This window comes from Indicator indicator, chromosome 9 (genome assembly GCF_027791375.1).
Source record: "Indicator indicator isolate 239-I01 chromosome 9, UM_Iind_1.1, whole genome shotgun sequence".
Taxonomy (NCBI): Eukaryota; Metazoa; Chordata; class Aves; order Piciformes; family Indicatoridae; genus Indicator; species Indicator indicator.
The window spans coordinates 36,670,101-36,685,141 of record NC_072018.1 but is presented as its reverse complement, the minus strand read 5'-3'; positions in this window follow the sequence as shown (position 1 = coordinate 36,685,141).

Sequence of the window (15,041 nt, the reverse complement as noted above, 5' to 3'; positions counted from 1 at the left end):
ACCTCGGTGCCAAGGATGCCTGAGGCTAGAAATCTGGGACACTACACAGCCTTAAAGCCATGGCAGTCCCCCACTGAATGTTCCTGGACATCTGCAGGCAAAAGTAAACTGGAATGGGACCAGGCAGGTTTGGAAGAGAAGCCACTTGGAAGCTTGTTGACATCACTCCATGTCCATCAAACAGGAAAACTTCCTCTGCTGGGAGATGCTTGACCTTATTCTCTGCTACAGGAGGCTGAAGATTGCTTAAAGGCTTTGGACTGCTCCAGAATCACTGAATTTTGTAAGAGCTGCTTGCAAGGAAGAAAAAAAATAGGGCGGGGGGGGGGGGGATGGGGGTGGAAATCAACAAAACAAACCCAACACCCAACCCAACACTTGGCTTCATTGCATCCCTCCAACTTGGATGTTGTTGTCAGCATAGCAAGGCTCCTCCAGTGCAGGAAGAGGGATTTGTATGCAGTTGTTCATGGACATGGGGGAAATGTTTGTGAGGAGACAGATACCTCCTTTGAAATTGTCACAGCATAAAGGCTCCCAGGCTGCTACAGAAGATAGGGAAGCAGCATGATTAAACCTCAGGGAATTTTCCCACCTCCTCTGGAGAGGAATGAGAAACCATCTCAAACTCTCCACTTCGTGCAAAGGGCTTTGGTGAAACGTTCTTCTTCATCTTTCCTCTCTCTTTGTTTCCAAAGATGGGGACCAGGGGGCTCAGATCCAGTCTGAAATCCAAGAAAGCCAATGCGACGCTGGAGTGCATTCAGAGGAGTGTGGCCAGCAGATCCAGGGAGGTTCTCCTCCCCCTCTACTCTGCCCTGCTGAGGCCTCACCTGGAATATTGCATCCAGCTCTGGGCTCTTCAAGAGGCTAGGCCAGGGTGCTCAAGGTCTCATCCAACCCAGCCTTGAACACCTCCTGGGAGGGGCAGCCACAGCCTCCCTGGGCAACCTGTTCCAGTCTCTCCCCATCCTCACTCTCAAGAATTTCTTCCTCATCTCCAGTCTCAATCTCCCCTATCTCAGCTCAAAGCCATTGTTCCTTATCCTGGCACTCCCAGCCCTTGTCAGAAGTCCCTCCCCAGCTCTCTTGGAGCCCCTTCAGGTACTGGAAAGCTGCTCTAAGGTCTCCCTGGAGCTTTCTCTTCTCCAGGCTAAACAGCCTCAACTCTCCCAGCCTGTCCCCATAAGAGAGGTGCTCCAGCCCTCTGATCGTCTTGGTGACCTCATCTGGACCTGCTCCAACAGTTCCATGTCCTTCTTGTGGCCCTGCTAAGGCCACATCTGGAATATTGTGTCCAGTTCTGGGCCCCTCAGGTCAAGAAGGACCTCATGGAACTGCTTGAGAGAGTCCCTCTCAGAGGCACAGAGCTGCTGCAGGCAGTGGAACATCTCCTGTGAGGCCAGGCTGAGGGAGCTGGGGCTGGGAGCAGAGGAGCCTGAGGGCTGCCCTCATGGCTGGGGATAAAGATGTGCAGGGCTGGAGCCAGGCTCTGCTCAGGGATGTCCAAGGACAGCACAAGGGGCACTGGGGGCAAGCTGGAGCAGAGGAGGTGCCACAGGAACAGAAGGGAAACCTTTGTCCCTGTGAGGCTGCTGGAGCCTGGAGCAGGCTGCCCAGAGAGGTTGTGGAGTCTCCTTCCATGGAGAGCTTCCAACCCCACCTGGATGTGTTCTGTGTGCCCTGCCCTGGGTGACTCTGCTCTGGCTTGGACTGGATGATCTTTGGAGGTTCCTCCCAAGCCCTAGCTTTCTGTGCCTCTGCTTTCCTCCAAGGCCCACTCTCACCATACTTCTCCTGGGATAACTTCCCCAGCTCTCATGGACGTTCAGAGGAATTTCAGTTTGCAACCCAACCAAAAAGCAAACTGACATGTCAGGTATTTGCAGCCCTCTGATGGTTCTGTGATCAGAGGTGGTGAGAAGAGCTTCCACTCTTAGCTCCATGTTGTTCCTTCTACTTGCTGATTTGCAGAGTGGATCAGAATTCCAAAGGGTTTTGTGGAAAGAGCCATCCCTCTGCTCCCCTAAGCAGAAGAGCTTTCTGGTGGAAGCAGTTTCTGGTTGATTTTTCCCTGTTGTGGACGTCTGCAGATAATTCACCCAGACTACAAAAGCAGGCAGCTTCAGCCCAAGGACCTTGATTTTGATCTGTGCTCTGCAGATGTCCAAGGCTGCAGACTAATTTGGGTTTGTCTGTAATACACTCAGCTGGCCTGGGAAGTCTGGAACTTTGGCTGGCAACCTGGAGAGTGCAAAATGGAGTTTGAGGCATGGTGAGAGCACAAACACCACCCAGGCTGCCACGTCCCGAGGTTGGATCCTTTGGCTGCTCCTCAGTATAACTGGGAAAGACCTACACAAAAGGCTCCAAGGAGACCTTAGAGCAACCCTCCAGTACCTGATGGGGGCCTGCAAGAAAGCTGGGGAAGGACCTTGGAGAAGAGCTGGGAGTGACAGGATGAGGGAGAATGGCTCTGAGCTGGGAGAGGGGAGACTGAGACTGGAGAGGAGGAAGAAATTCTTGAGAGTGAGGGTGGGGAGAGACTGGAACAGGTTGCCCAGGGAGGCTGTGGATGCCTCCTGCCTAGAGGTTTTCAAGGCCAGGCTGGATGAGACCTTCGGGAACCTGGTCTGGTGGGAGGTGTCCCTGCCCATGGCAGGGGGTTGGACCTGGATGAGCTTTGAGGTCCCTTCCAACCCAAACTGTTCTCTGATTCTCTGACAATAAATCAAGATTCTCTCAAAGGACATTTTCTAGTCTTTGAGAATCGTCCTACTCCCTGATGCTCCCTTTCAAGGGAAACAAACCCAACAAATTAAACACCAATGTTTGCTTCCAGCTGCTGTGCAGCAGAAATACTGTACCAGCAGGTGTCCTGCCAGCTGGACCCCTCTGGGTAACTTTGAACAATGTCCTGGATTGGGGACTCCACCACCTCCCTGGGCAGCCTGTGCCAGTCCCTGACCACTCCTGCAACAAAGAAATTTTTTCAACATCCAACCTAAACCTCCTTTGGTGCAGCTTTGGGCCATTTCCTCTCCTCCTATCACTTGGAACTAAGGAGCAGAGCCCAACCCCCACCTGGCTGCAGCCTCCTCTCAGGAGCTGTAGAGAGCAATGAGGTCTCCCCTCAGCCTCCTCTTCTCCACACCAAACACCCCCAGTTCCCTCAGCTGCTCCTCCCCAGCCCTCCTCTCCAGACCCTTCCCCAGCTCCCTTGCCCTTCTCTGGACCTGCTCCAGCTCTAAAGTGTCCTGGGAGTGAGGGACACAAAACTGAACCCAGGACTCCAGGTGTGACCTCCCCAGTGCTGATCCAGGGGCACAATCCCTGCCCTGCTCCTGCTGCCCACACCGTTGCTGCTCCAGGCCAGGCTGCTGGTGCTCTTCTTGCCCATCTGGGCACCCCTTGCTCATCTTCAGCTGCTGTCCATCAACACCCCCAGGTCCTTCTCTACTCTGGAGCAGTTTCCAGCCACTCTGCCCCAAGCCTGGAGCCTTCATGGGGTTGTTGTACCCCAAGTGCATGACCCTGCCCTTGGCCTTGTTGAACCTCATTTAGCAACAGATTCTTTCCTTCTCCACGTGTTTCCTGTGGCTTCTCCCCTTTGCTCTAACCCTTGTGAAGCAGAGAACCAGAGACGACTCACACTATTGAACATTCTTCTTGCAGCCCAGGTGAGTCATGCCAAATCTCTAGCTCAATGTCTTGTGGTTTCACCCCAGAAAGCAGCTCAGCCCCACACAGCCTCTCACTAACTCCCTCTTGATGGGGCTGGGGAGAGAATGCAAGGGTAGAGGTGAGACAAATCATCTGATGAGATAAAAATCAGCTTAATAAGGAAAGCAAAAGCTGTGTCCTTAAGCAGAGCACAACAAGGACCTGATTCTCCACTCCCCACTGCAGGCAGGAGCTCAGCCATCTCCAGGACATCAGATGGAACTGTGACTTGGGAAGGTCACCCCTCCCAATGAGTCCTCCTTCCCCCAGCCTTTAGATGTTGAGCCTGACATTGTGGTAAGGGACATCTCCTTGGTCAGCTGTCCCAGCTGTGTCCCTTCCCAGCCTCTTCTGCATCCCCACCCTACTCACTCGTGGGGTGAGCTGAGGAGCAGAGAAGGTCTTGACTCTGTGCAAGCTCTGCTCAGAAAGAATTCAAAGCACCAATGTGTTGTTGTCAGCACTGTTTGGGTCACAAACCCAAACCACAACCTACTGTGATGGAAATGAGCTCCATCCTAGCCAAAACAAGGACAGTTGTGAGCCTGCCCTGGGAAGCAGGAGGTTCAACATCACAGGACAATAGAATCATAGCTTCAAACCATTCCCCCTTGGCCTGTCTCAGACACCCTCAGCAAAAGTCTCTCTGCAGCCTTCCTGCAGGATCCCTTCAGGTCCTGGCAGGCAGCTCTAAGGTGCCCCTGGAGCCTTCTCCTCTGCAGGCTGCACACCCCCAGCTCCCTCAGCCTGTGCTCACAGCAGAGCTGCTCCAGCCCTTGGCTCATCTTTGTGGCCTCCTCTGGACTCTCTCCAGCAGCTCTGTGTCCTCCTGCTGGGGACAGCAGAGCTGGAGGCAGGATTGGAGGTGAGGTCTGAGCAGAGCAGAGCCCAGGGGCAGAATCCCCTCTCCTGCCCTCTGCCCACACTCCTCTGGCTGCAGCCCAGCACACAGCTGCCTGCTGGGCTGCAGGAGACCTCAGATACCACATTTCAAGCAGTACTGCTCATGGAGGGATGCTCACAGTTTATGTGGAAGTGGGGGTTTGTAGTTGAGGTAGGATTTCACAGGAAGCAGTGTAGAGACCTGGTGATAAGGTGATCATTGTTATTCCTATTATTATTGTTTTAATTATACTGTTTGACAAACTCTTAATTATTTGCTCAGGAAGAAACTGGCCAGAGATGGAAACATTAGCTGCACCTTGATGACTTTTCCAACCTCTAGCATTTCTACTAGGACATTTTTCTTCATTATTAGTAATTAGCAAAGATAAATGCCTTAGGGCGAGGGTTTAGTGAGCTGGGGAAGGGTTGGGAGAACAGGGCTGGGGCAGAGCAGCTGAGGGAGCTGGGGGTGTGTTGTGTGCAGAAGAGGAGGCTGAGGGGAGACCTTCTGGCTCTGTACAGTCCCCTGAAAGGAGGTTTGAACCAGGCAGATGTTGGTCTCTTTCTTTGAGGCTCAAGAGGGGAGTTCAGCAGCTTTGCAGTCTCTTCCCTCAAACTCAGAGATTATCACTCCCTGACACTCTCAAAGTCCCTCCCCAGCTTTCTTGGAGCCCCCTTCAGATACTGGAAGGCCACAAGAAGGTCTTCTGAGAGCCTTCTCCTCTCCAGACTGCACAACCCCAACTCTCTCAGGCTGTCTCCAGAGCAGAGCAGCTCCAGCCCTCTGCTCATCCTGGTGGACACCTTCTCTGGACACCTTCCAGCACCTCCAGATCCTTCCTGTAACAGAGGCTCCAGAACTGGACACAGAGCTCCAGGTGGGGTCTCAGCAGAGCTGAGCAGAGGGGGACAATCCCCTCCCTGGCCCTGTTAGCCACACTTCTCTTTTCATATTAAAAGCAGCCCTTCTGAGAAAGATTCTGGCAGGCTGCTGAGTTTTCAGCCCCAGAAGTGTGCCTTGCACAGCTGAAATGGGAGAAATCCAAACCCTGCAGCATCTTACAAGGAGGAAAGGAAATTGCAGAGCCCTCCAACAGCTCCAAGACATCACCCACGTCTTGCAATCTTCTGCATGATGTCTTTTTTGTTGTTGTTTTTCTTTTTATTAAGTGTAACCCCCATTGTTTTCTTTTTTTTTTTTTTTTAAGTGTAACCCCCATTTTCAGATTAATTCATGAAGGAAGAAATGAAAGCTGAAGGCTTAGCTTTGTGCTTTGAAACTGAATGTCCTGACCAGCAAATTAGCACCCACTGCACAGCCTTGAGATGAAAACCTACAATTCCTTCCAGAGGTATCTCTGCGCTGTCAAACTCAGCATTCCTCTCTGTGAGGATGATGAGGTGGAAAAATTCATTGTCCAGGTGCTGAGTTCTGCTTTTGCAAGAAAAAGAAGAAGAAGAAAAAAAACCAACAAAGAATAAAGAATAAAAATGAAGGAAATCACTGAGCTGCTGCTGCTATTGTGGTCTAATCATTGGTTTGCTGCAGTCACTGACAAGTCTGTTTACCTGCAAGTGGCAGCAGTGGTGACTTGCTTTCTTCTTTTGTGATTCCAGGAGGCTCCATTGTTCCTCTCTTCTGGCACTAGTGAGAACCCTACATGATCCAAGGATCACAGGATCACAAGGTGTTAGGGTTTGGAAGGGACCTTTCAAGATCTTTGAGTCCAAAGCCATGCCAGAGCAGGACCATAACCCTTGTCCCTCATCCTGTTCCTGCAGGCCTTTGGGAACAGTCCCTCTGCAGCCTTCTTAGAATCATAGAATCAGTCAGGGTTGGAAAGGACCACAAGGATCATCCAGTTCCAACCCCCTGCCATGGGCAGGGACACCTCACACTAGATCAGGCTGGCCAGAGCCTTCTTGTAGGATCCCTTCAGGGGAGGGACTTTTGACAAGGGTTTGGAGTGATAGGATGAGAAGGAATAGATTGAAGCTGGAAGAGGGGAGATTGAGACTGGGGATGAGGAAGAAATTTTTGAGAGTGAGGGTGGGGCAGACACTGGCACAGGTTGCCCAGGGAGGCTGTGGATTCCTCACCCCTGGAGGTGTTCTGTGCCAGGCTGGATGAGACCTTGAGAGCCATGCATGCAAGCTGACCTTATTCCACATTCCAGCTGCTGTAGGGGATCCTGCTCTGTCAGGGACTTGATCCTCTTCAGAGGGTGCTCAAGGCCAGGCAGGATGAGGCTTTGAGCAAGCTGGGCTGGTGGGAGGTGTCCCTGCCCATGGCAGGGGGTTGGACCTAGCTGATCTTTAAGATCCTTTCCAACCCTAACAATTCTATGAGTCTATGACTGTCAGGTTTGGAAAATGGGAGATCCATCAGAATGTTGCTTAGGGCAGTTAAAGGTGCAGAACTTCAGCCAAGCATCCGAGCTGTGCCAGCTCTGAAGAATGAGAGAAGCAGGATGATATCCCAGAAACTGGAATTTCAGAGGGGGGAGGAGATAAAACCCCCAGCCCCATAGGTTTTGCAATGCCTGGCTCAATGTCAGGATTTCTAAGAATTCCGTATGGATAGAAAACCTCTTTCCTCACCCCACAAAGCACTGCCACAACGAACAGGAGGGAGGCCCAGTGCTAGAAACAGGAACAAAACACTCCAAAAATGAGACTATTGGATGGAATTTCCTCTGGAGCCTTCTGTCATTTCTTTGGTCTGGTCTAAATTAACCAATTAGCCATGTGCAGAAATAAAATGGTTTGGGCCTGAAAACTGTAGAAGAAGCTGTTTGAATAGCTGGGATCAATAAATCAACCTCTGTAACCTAAGACACTCACTCTGCTTTTACCTACCCCCTTTGAGAGGCTGAGCAGGGAACTGGCAAGAGGAGCAGGGATGTTGATAGGAGCTTCCAGCTGGGATTGATTACAGGCTGCAGCCCTAATGCTGTGATGTTTTGTGCTAGCACAACAGTTTAGCCAGGGAGGGCTCACCATGCCTGCCCCCCACCTCTGCCTCCTGGGCAGGGAGCTAAAGCAAGCAGAGCACTTGGATGTGATTCTGACCTTTGAGCTCTTCAATTCCCCAGATCCATTCCCTATCCTGCAGGTGATCTGCTTCTCCAGTTGGGCTGTTTGTAGAGCAGATCTCATGGTCATAGCATCAGAGAGTCACAGAATTGTTTCAGTTGGAAAAGCTCTCCAAGATCATCCAGTCCAGCAACCCAACCCCACCATGGCCACCAAACCATGGCCCCAAAGTGCCATGGCCATAGGTTTCTGGAACACCTTCAGGGATGGGAACTCCACCACCTCCCTGGGCAGCCTGTGCCAATCCCTGACCACTCTTGCACCAAAGACAATTCTCCCAATATCCAACCTTAGCCTCCCCTGGTGCAACTTGAGGCCATTTCCTCTCCTTCTATCACCTGAGACCAACCCCCACCTCCCTCCAACCTCCTTTCAAGGAATTGTAGAGAGCCAGAAGGCCTCCCCTCAGCCAGGCTAAACACCCTCAGGTCCCCCCCAGCTGCTCCTTCCCAGCCCTCTTCTCCAGACCCTTCACCAGCTCCATTGCCTTTCTCTGGACCTGCTCCATCACAGCTTTCTAGGCAAAGCTTTTGCTCAGCTCAAATCCTTATGCAAGCCCACAGGATGGTTGTGAGGTGGGAAAAGTGAGTATAGAGAAAGGTTGTAGAAGGATAAAGGTTGAAAATGAGGGATGGTAGGGAGTCATCAGGCATCCATTTCCTACAGCTTACCCAATGTGAATGGAGATAACGAAATACAATCACAGAATTATGGAATGTTTTTGTTTGGAAAAGACCTCTGAGATCACTGAGTCCAATTCTCTTGGTTGGAAAAGACCTCTGAGATCAATGAGTCCAATTATTTTAGCTGGAAAATACCTCTGAGATCACTGAGTCCAATTCTCTTGGTTGGAAAAGACCTCTGAAATCATTGAGTCCAATTCTTTTGGTTGGAAAAGACCTCTGAGATCATTAAGTCCAATTATCTTGGTTGGAAAAGACCTCTGAGATCATTGAGACAATTCTCTTGGTTTAAAAGACTTCTGAGATCATTGAGACCAATTCTTTTGATTGGAAAAGACCTCTGAGATCACCGAGTCCAATTCTCTTGGTTTAAAAGACCTCTATGATCATCAAGTCCAACCATCACCACGACCACTCAACCTAAGGCAATGTCAGAAGACCTCAAAGGTCTATTCCAGCCAAGAGGATTCTGTGATTCTGCAGTGAATGCTTTGCTTAGTGGGTTGAAATGTTTGGAAGCTGTTTTTATCAGGAGAGAAATTCCTGGGATGGAATCAGGAGGCAGGAAGTGTGTTGTGAGATGTGTCAACTGCAGTCCACATCCAGGATCAACTGTTCTTGTCTGGTGATTAATATTTCTGGATAGATGTTTTCTGGGTTGTCTGCTGTGTTGTTGTGTTGTTTTTTGTTTTTCTTTTTTTTTTCCCCAGGTATTTTTAGGCTGCTGAGCCTCAAATGATTTGTTTCTGAATTATTTGGTTGTTTTTATATGGAGGGACTTGGTGTTCCAGAAAGCCACAGAAAATGTGGAGCTCACCTGAATGTGCCAAAAGCAAATTCAACCCAGAAACAGCAAAGGTGACCTTAGGGTCAGTCCTGATCTGGAGTGTTGGATCACTTTAACTAACTCTAGATCTAACAGCAGCAAAAAAGAGACGCAAAACTCTCTCACATAAGAGCCTCCTAGGGAAGCTGAGGGAGGTTGTAGCCAGGTGGGGGTTGGTCTCTTCTCCCAGACAACCAACAACAGAACCAGAGGACACAGCCTCAAGATGTGCAGGGGGAAGTTTAAGCCTGATCTTGGAGAGAAGGTCTTCACAGAAAGAGAGATTGGCCATGGGAATGTGCTGCCGAGGGAGGTGGTGGGGTCCATGAAAAAGAGCCTGGATGAGGCCCTTAGTGCCATGGTCTGGTTGATTAGTTAGGGTTGAGTGATCTGTTGGGCTTGATGATCTTGGAGGTCTCTTCCAACCTGGTTGATTCTGTGATTCTCTGAGATGTGGCTTAGTGGACAGTGAGGTGGGTGGAGAACCAACTGAAGGGCAGAGCTCAGAGGGTTGAGATCAGTGGTGCAGGGGCTAGCTGGAGGTCTGTAGCTAGTGGTGTTCCCCAAGGGGCAGGTCTAGGTCTAGGTTCAACATCTTCATCGAGGACCTGGACCCTCAGCTAGTTTGCTGATGGTACCAAACTTGGAGCAGTAGCTGACACCCCCTCAGGCTGTGCTGCCATCTGGCCAGGCCTGGCCAGGCTTGAGAGCTGGGCAGAGGGAACCTCATGAAGCTCAGCAAGGGCAAGGGTAGGGTCCTGCACCTGGGAAGGAACAGCCTCCTGCAGCAGTAGAGGTGAGGGGGGACCTGCTGGAAAGGTGCTCCATGGAGAAGGACCTGGGAGTGCTGGTGGGGGACAAGGTCACCACGAGCCAGCAATGTGCCCTCATGGCCAAAAAGAACAGTGGTGTCCTGGGAGGGATGAAGAAGAGTGTGGCCAGCAGGTCTATGGAGGTTATCCTTCCCCTCTTCTCTGCCCTGGTGAGACCTCATCTGGAATATTGAGCCCAGTTCTGGGCTCCCCAGTTCAGGAGAGACAGGGAACTGCTGGAGACAGTCCAGTAGCGGTCACAAAGATGGTGAGGGGCCTGGAGCATCCCTGTGATGAGGAGAGGCAGAGACACCAGGGGGTCTTATCCTGGAGGAGACTGAGAGGGAATCTGTTCAATGTTCAGCAAGAGCTGAAGGGTGGAGGTGAAGAGGATGGGTCTGGGCTCTTCTCAGTGTTGCCCAGGGACAGGACAAGGGACAACAGGGACAAAGAAAGAAGAAATGAGCTGGAGGACTGTGAGAACTGAAGCTTCATGACTTGTTCTGCTCACAGCAGAGCTCCTTTCATTGTGCCCCTTCTTGGTTTTGTCCTGAAGTGATCTGTTACCCCTGCTCTGTCCTTGAGTGGTGTCTACATCCCTAGCTGACAATGGATGCTTTCTGTCTACTACAGCAGCAGAGCCAAGATACTTAAGGACAAAAAAACTGGATCCTGTTCTTCCTTATGAGTCACTAATAAAAATTCCAGCAATGCAATCCTACAATCTTTACTATTGAGGGTAACAGAAGAGAGGGCAAACAACCAGAGTTCCACGTTCCAGGCTATGTATGCACTTCTGGAAGCTGGAAGGTTTCTCTCCAGGACTTTAAATTGAGCGGATAGAGTACAAATAGACACAAGGAGAAGGACTTGGGGATGTCAGCTGGTGACAAACTCCCCTGGAGCCAGCAGTGGCAGCTGTGTGCTGAGCTGCATCCAGAGCAGGGAGAGAAGCAGCACAGGGAGGGGATTCTGCCCCTCTGCTCTGCTCTGCTCAGACCCCACCTGGAGTCCTGTGGCTAGTTCTGGAGTCTCCAACACAAGAAGGACCTGGAGCTGCTGGAGCAGGTGCATAGGAGGCCAAAAAGATGATCAGAGGTCTGGAGAACCTCCCGTGTGGGGACAGGCTGAGGGAGCTGGTACTGTTCATCCTGGAGAAGAGAAGGTTCCAGGGAGACCTTGGAGCAGCCTTCCAGTACCTGAAGGGGCTGCAGGAGAGCTGGGGAGGGACTTTTGACAAGGGCTGGGAGTGACAGGATGAGGGACAATGGCTTTGAGCTGGAAGAGGGGAGATTGAGACTGGAAATGAAGAAGAAACTCTTGGCAGTGAGAGTGGGGAGAGAATGGAACAAGTTGCCCAGGGAGGCTGTGGATGTCCCCTCCCTGGAGGTGTTCAGGGCCAGGTTGGACGAGCTATGCTGGTGGGAGGTGTCCCTGCCCATGGCAGTGGGGTTGGAACTGAATGGTCTTTATGGTTCCTTCCAAGCCAACCCATTGAAGGAATCCATAGAGCAGAAGCAAATCCTCAATGTCTTTCCTCTCCCTGCTCGACAACGCCTGGAGCAGGGCGTTCGGCTCTGGGTATTAACAGCTGAGCTGAAGAGTTCTGCCCAGTAAGGAGAGAAGACTCCACCTTAATAGCAACATGAAAGGAAGAGCAGTGAAAAAAAAGGGCTGGGTGCCAGGCTGCTATCAAGAGACTACCCAGCCCTGGTGCCACATGGCTTGGTTGGACCACTCCAGACATTGAATTGTGCTGGCAACAGCAGCGGAGCAGTGCCCGGCAGTAGGGTTGGACATTCCGAAGCCGAATCTGCTGCTCTCTGAATGAATCATTACTTACAACTGGAAAGCTGTTAGAGGCTTCACTTAGCATCCATAGCTCATTAAAAAGCATCTTCAAAGCGAATATTAATTACAGCTTGGAAAATGTCAGCTTTTTGAACAGTTGGAGTGACAGAGCAGGCTGAGAGCAGTGGGGAGACTTCTCCTGCCCATCAGCAAGCAGCCTTCAGCTTATGTTGCTTTGGACATCTCTTGCTTTACTTTCTTCTTGTTGCCAAAAAAATAAAACCCAACCACAAACCAAGCAAACCTCACTTCCATATTGCCATACAACCTGCACTGGACACTGCCTGGCCATGTGCTGTTTGCAGAGGAAGAAAAGCAGCCAACATCCAAGGAATTTTTCATACCTCAAAAAGAAACCCCCCTCCCCCCAAAAAGTCAGTTGTTGGCTTTGGATTGGCAGGACAGGAGTTGAGCTTCACCAAGGCCAAATGCCAGGTCCTGCACTTGGGGCACAACAGCCCCAAGCAATGCTACAGGCTGGAAAGCTGCTGGCACAAAGGGACCTGGGGGTGCTGATGGCCAAGCAGCTGAAGAGGAGCCAGCAGTGCCCAGGTGGCCAAGAAAGCCAAAGGCATCCTGGCTGGGATCAACAATGCTGTGTCCAGCAGGAGCAGGGAGGGGATTGTGCCCTGGGACTCAGCTCTGGGGAGGCCACACCTGGAGTGTTGTGTCCAGTTTTGAGCACCTCAATCCCAGAGAGATGTGGAGGTGCTGGAGGCAGGGAGACGAGGGCGAAGAAGCTGGGAAGGGCCTGGAGAATAAATCTGATGAAGAGAGACCGAAGGAGCTGGGGATGGTTAGCTTGGAAAAGAGAAGGCTGAGGGGAGACCACTGGGTAGGTTTAGACTGGACATTAGGAAAAAAACTTTCCCAGCAAGAGTGGTCAGGGATTGGAATGTGCTGCCCAGGGAGGTGGTGGAGTCCCCAAGCCTGGCTGTGTTTCAAGGTGGTTTGGATGTGGTGCTTGGGGTTCTGGTTTAGGGGTGACCCTTGTAGAGCAAGGTTCTGGGTTGGACTTGGTGATCCTGAGGGGCTTCTCCAACCTGAATGTTTCTGTGATTCTGTGAATTAGAGCTCTGCTGTGGCAGAGCATGGAATATTTTTGGCTTGGAAAAGACCTCTAAGGTCATCAAATCCAACCATCAACCCAACACCACCATGGCCATTAAACCATGGCCATTAAACCATGACCTGAAGTGCCATGTCCAGGAGTTTTGTGGACACTCCCAGGGATGGTGACTCCACCAGGGCTGTGGGATCTGTGTGGCCCAGATCTTCTGGGTGTAAAAATCTATTCCTCTAGTTTAATAATCTGTAGTGACATCTACTCACTGTCCAGTGCTGTCCTGATCATGGAAGTGGCTTTTGTTTCACCCTCTACTCTGCCCTGGTGAGACCACATCTGGAATATTGTCCAGATGAGGACAGGAACTTGCTGGAAAGGGGACAGAAAGGGCTGCAGAGATGTTGAGGGGCCTGGAACATCTCTGTGATGAGGAAAGGCTGAGAGCCCTGGGGCTGGTTAGCCTGGAGAAGGGCAGCCTGAGGGGGGACCTGATCAGTACTTCAAAGGTAGGCATCAGGAGGATGGCACCAGGCTGTGTTCAGTGGTGCTCAGGGGCAGGACAAGGAGTAAGGGGCACAGACTGGAGCAGCAGAAGTTTTTCTGCAGATGAGGAGGAACTTCTTTAAGAGTGCTGGAGCCCTGGAGCAGGCTGCCCAGAGAAGTGGTGGAGTCTCCATCTCTGAAGACTTTCCCAACCTGCCTGGTTGTGTTCCTGTGTGACCTGCCCTGGGTGCCCCTGCCTTGGCAGGGGGTTAGGCTGGATGATCTCCAGATGTCCCTTCCATCCCCTACCATACTGTGATACTGTGAAATCAACAACAACAAAGAAAAAAAAACAACCCTCACCAGCCCCCAAACCAGGAGAAATCATTTCCAACCTCATGGTGCTGCACTTCAGGTGAGCTCTTTTGAGATCTTTGCTGCTGCTTTGAAACTGCCCCAGTTTCACACTAGCTCCACTCAGTTGAACTTCCCATTGATCCTGTGTGCAGTTACAGAAATTAAACACTTGGGTTCACAACAAAGTTAATGAAGACTTCTGAGGAACTTTAAATAGAGCCCCTGGAAATGCATGGACCAGTTGGAATCAGAGATTACAGCCATGTCCCACTGGCCTGCAATTTCCTGGCAGCTGAGAGTCTTTGCCTGGATTCTGTGCCTCTCTGATGGCTCAGGCTGCAAGTTTTTCTTCTGAGAGCTGAAGCTAAGCAGGAAAATCCTGGCTTCAGAAAGAAATCATCACAGAAAAGTAGGATCTGGAAGGGACCACTGGAGATCATCCAGTCCAAACCCCTTGCTAAAGCAGGGTCACCGAGGGCAGGTCACACAGGAACACTTCCAGGTGGGAATCTTCGCAGTGAGAACCTCTCTGGGCAGCCTGCTCTGGGGCTCCAGCAGCCTTAAATCAAAGAAATTACTCCTCATGTTTAGACAGAGCTTCTGAGGTAGCAATTTATGCCTTGTCCAGTGCTTTGACACACTCAAAATAAAAATAAAGTGTCTTCCTAGGCTCAGGTGAGACTTCCTGGGTTCAAGTTTGTGTCTGTTGCCCCTTGTGCTGTCACTGGACACTGGACACTGGAAAAAGCCCAGTCCCACCCTCCTGACCCCCACCCTGAAGCTATTAATCAGCATTCAGAAGGTCCTCTCTCAGGCTGCTCCTCTCCAGAAATTCCACTTCTGTGGGATGTGTAAACTTGCTCAGAGGGGTTCAGCCCAGAGGATAGGTGTTTATGGTAAGACCTCAGGGTAGATTTGCCCTTTGAAGAATAAAGATGATGGAATGAAAGATTTACAAGAGACTCCATGTAAGCATAAAGAGGAACTTCTTCACTTTGAGGGTGGCAGAACATTGGAGCAGGCTGGCCAGGGAGGTTGTGGAGCCTCCTTCTCTGGAAGCTTTCAAACCTACCTGGATGTGTTCCTGTGTGGCTGACTCTGAGTGATCCTGCTCTAGAAGTGGGGTTGGACTATGTCCAGAGAAGGGCACCAAAGGTGGGGAAGGGTCTGGAGAAGAGGGCTGGGGAGGAGAAGCTGAGGGAGCTGGGGGTGTTTAGTGTAGAGAAGAGGAGACTGAGGGAGACCTCATTGCTCTCTAC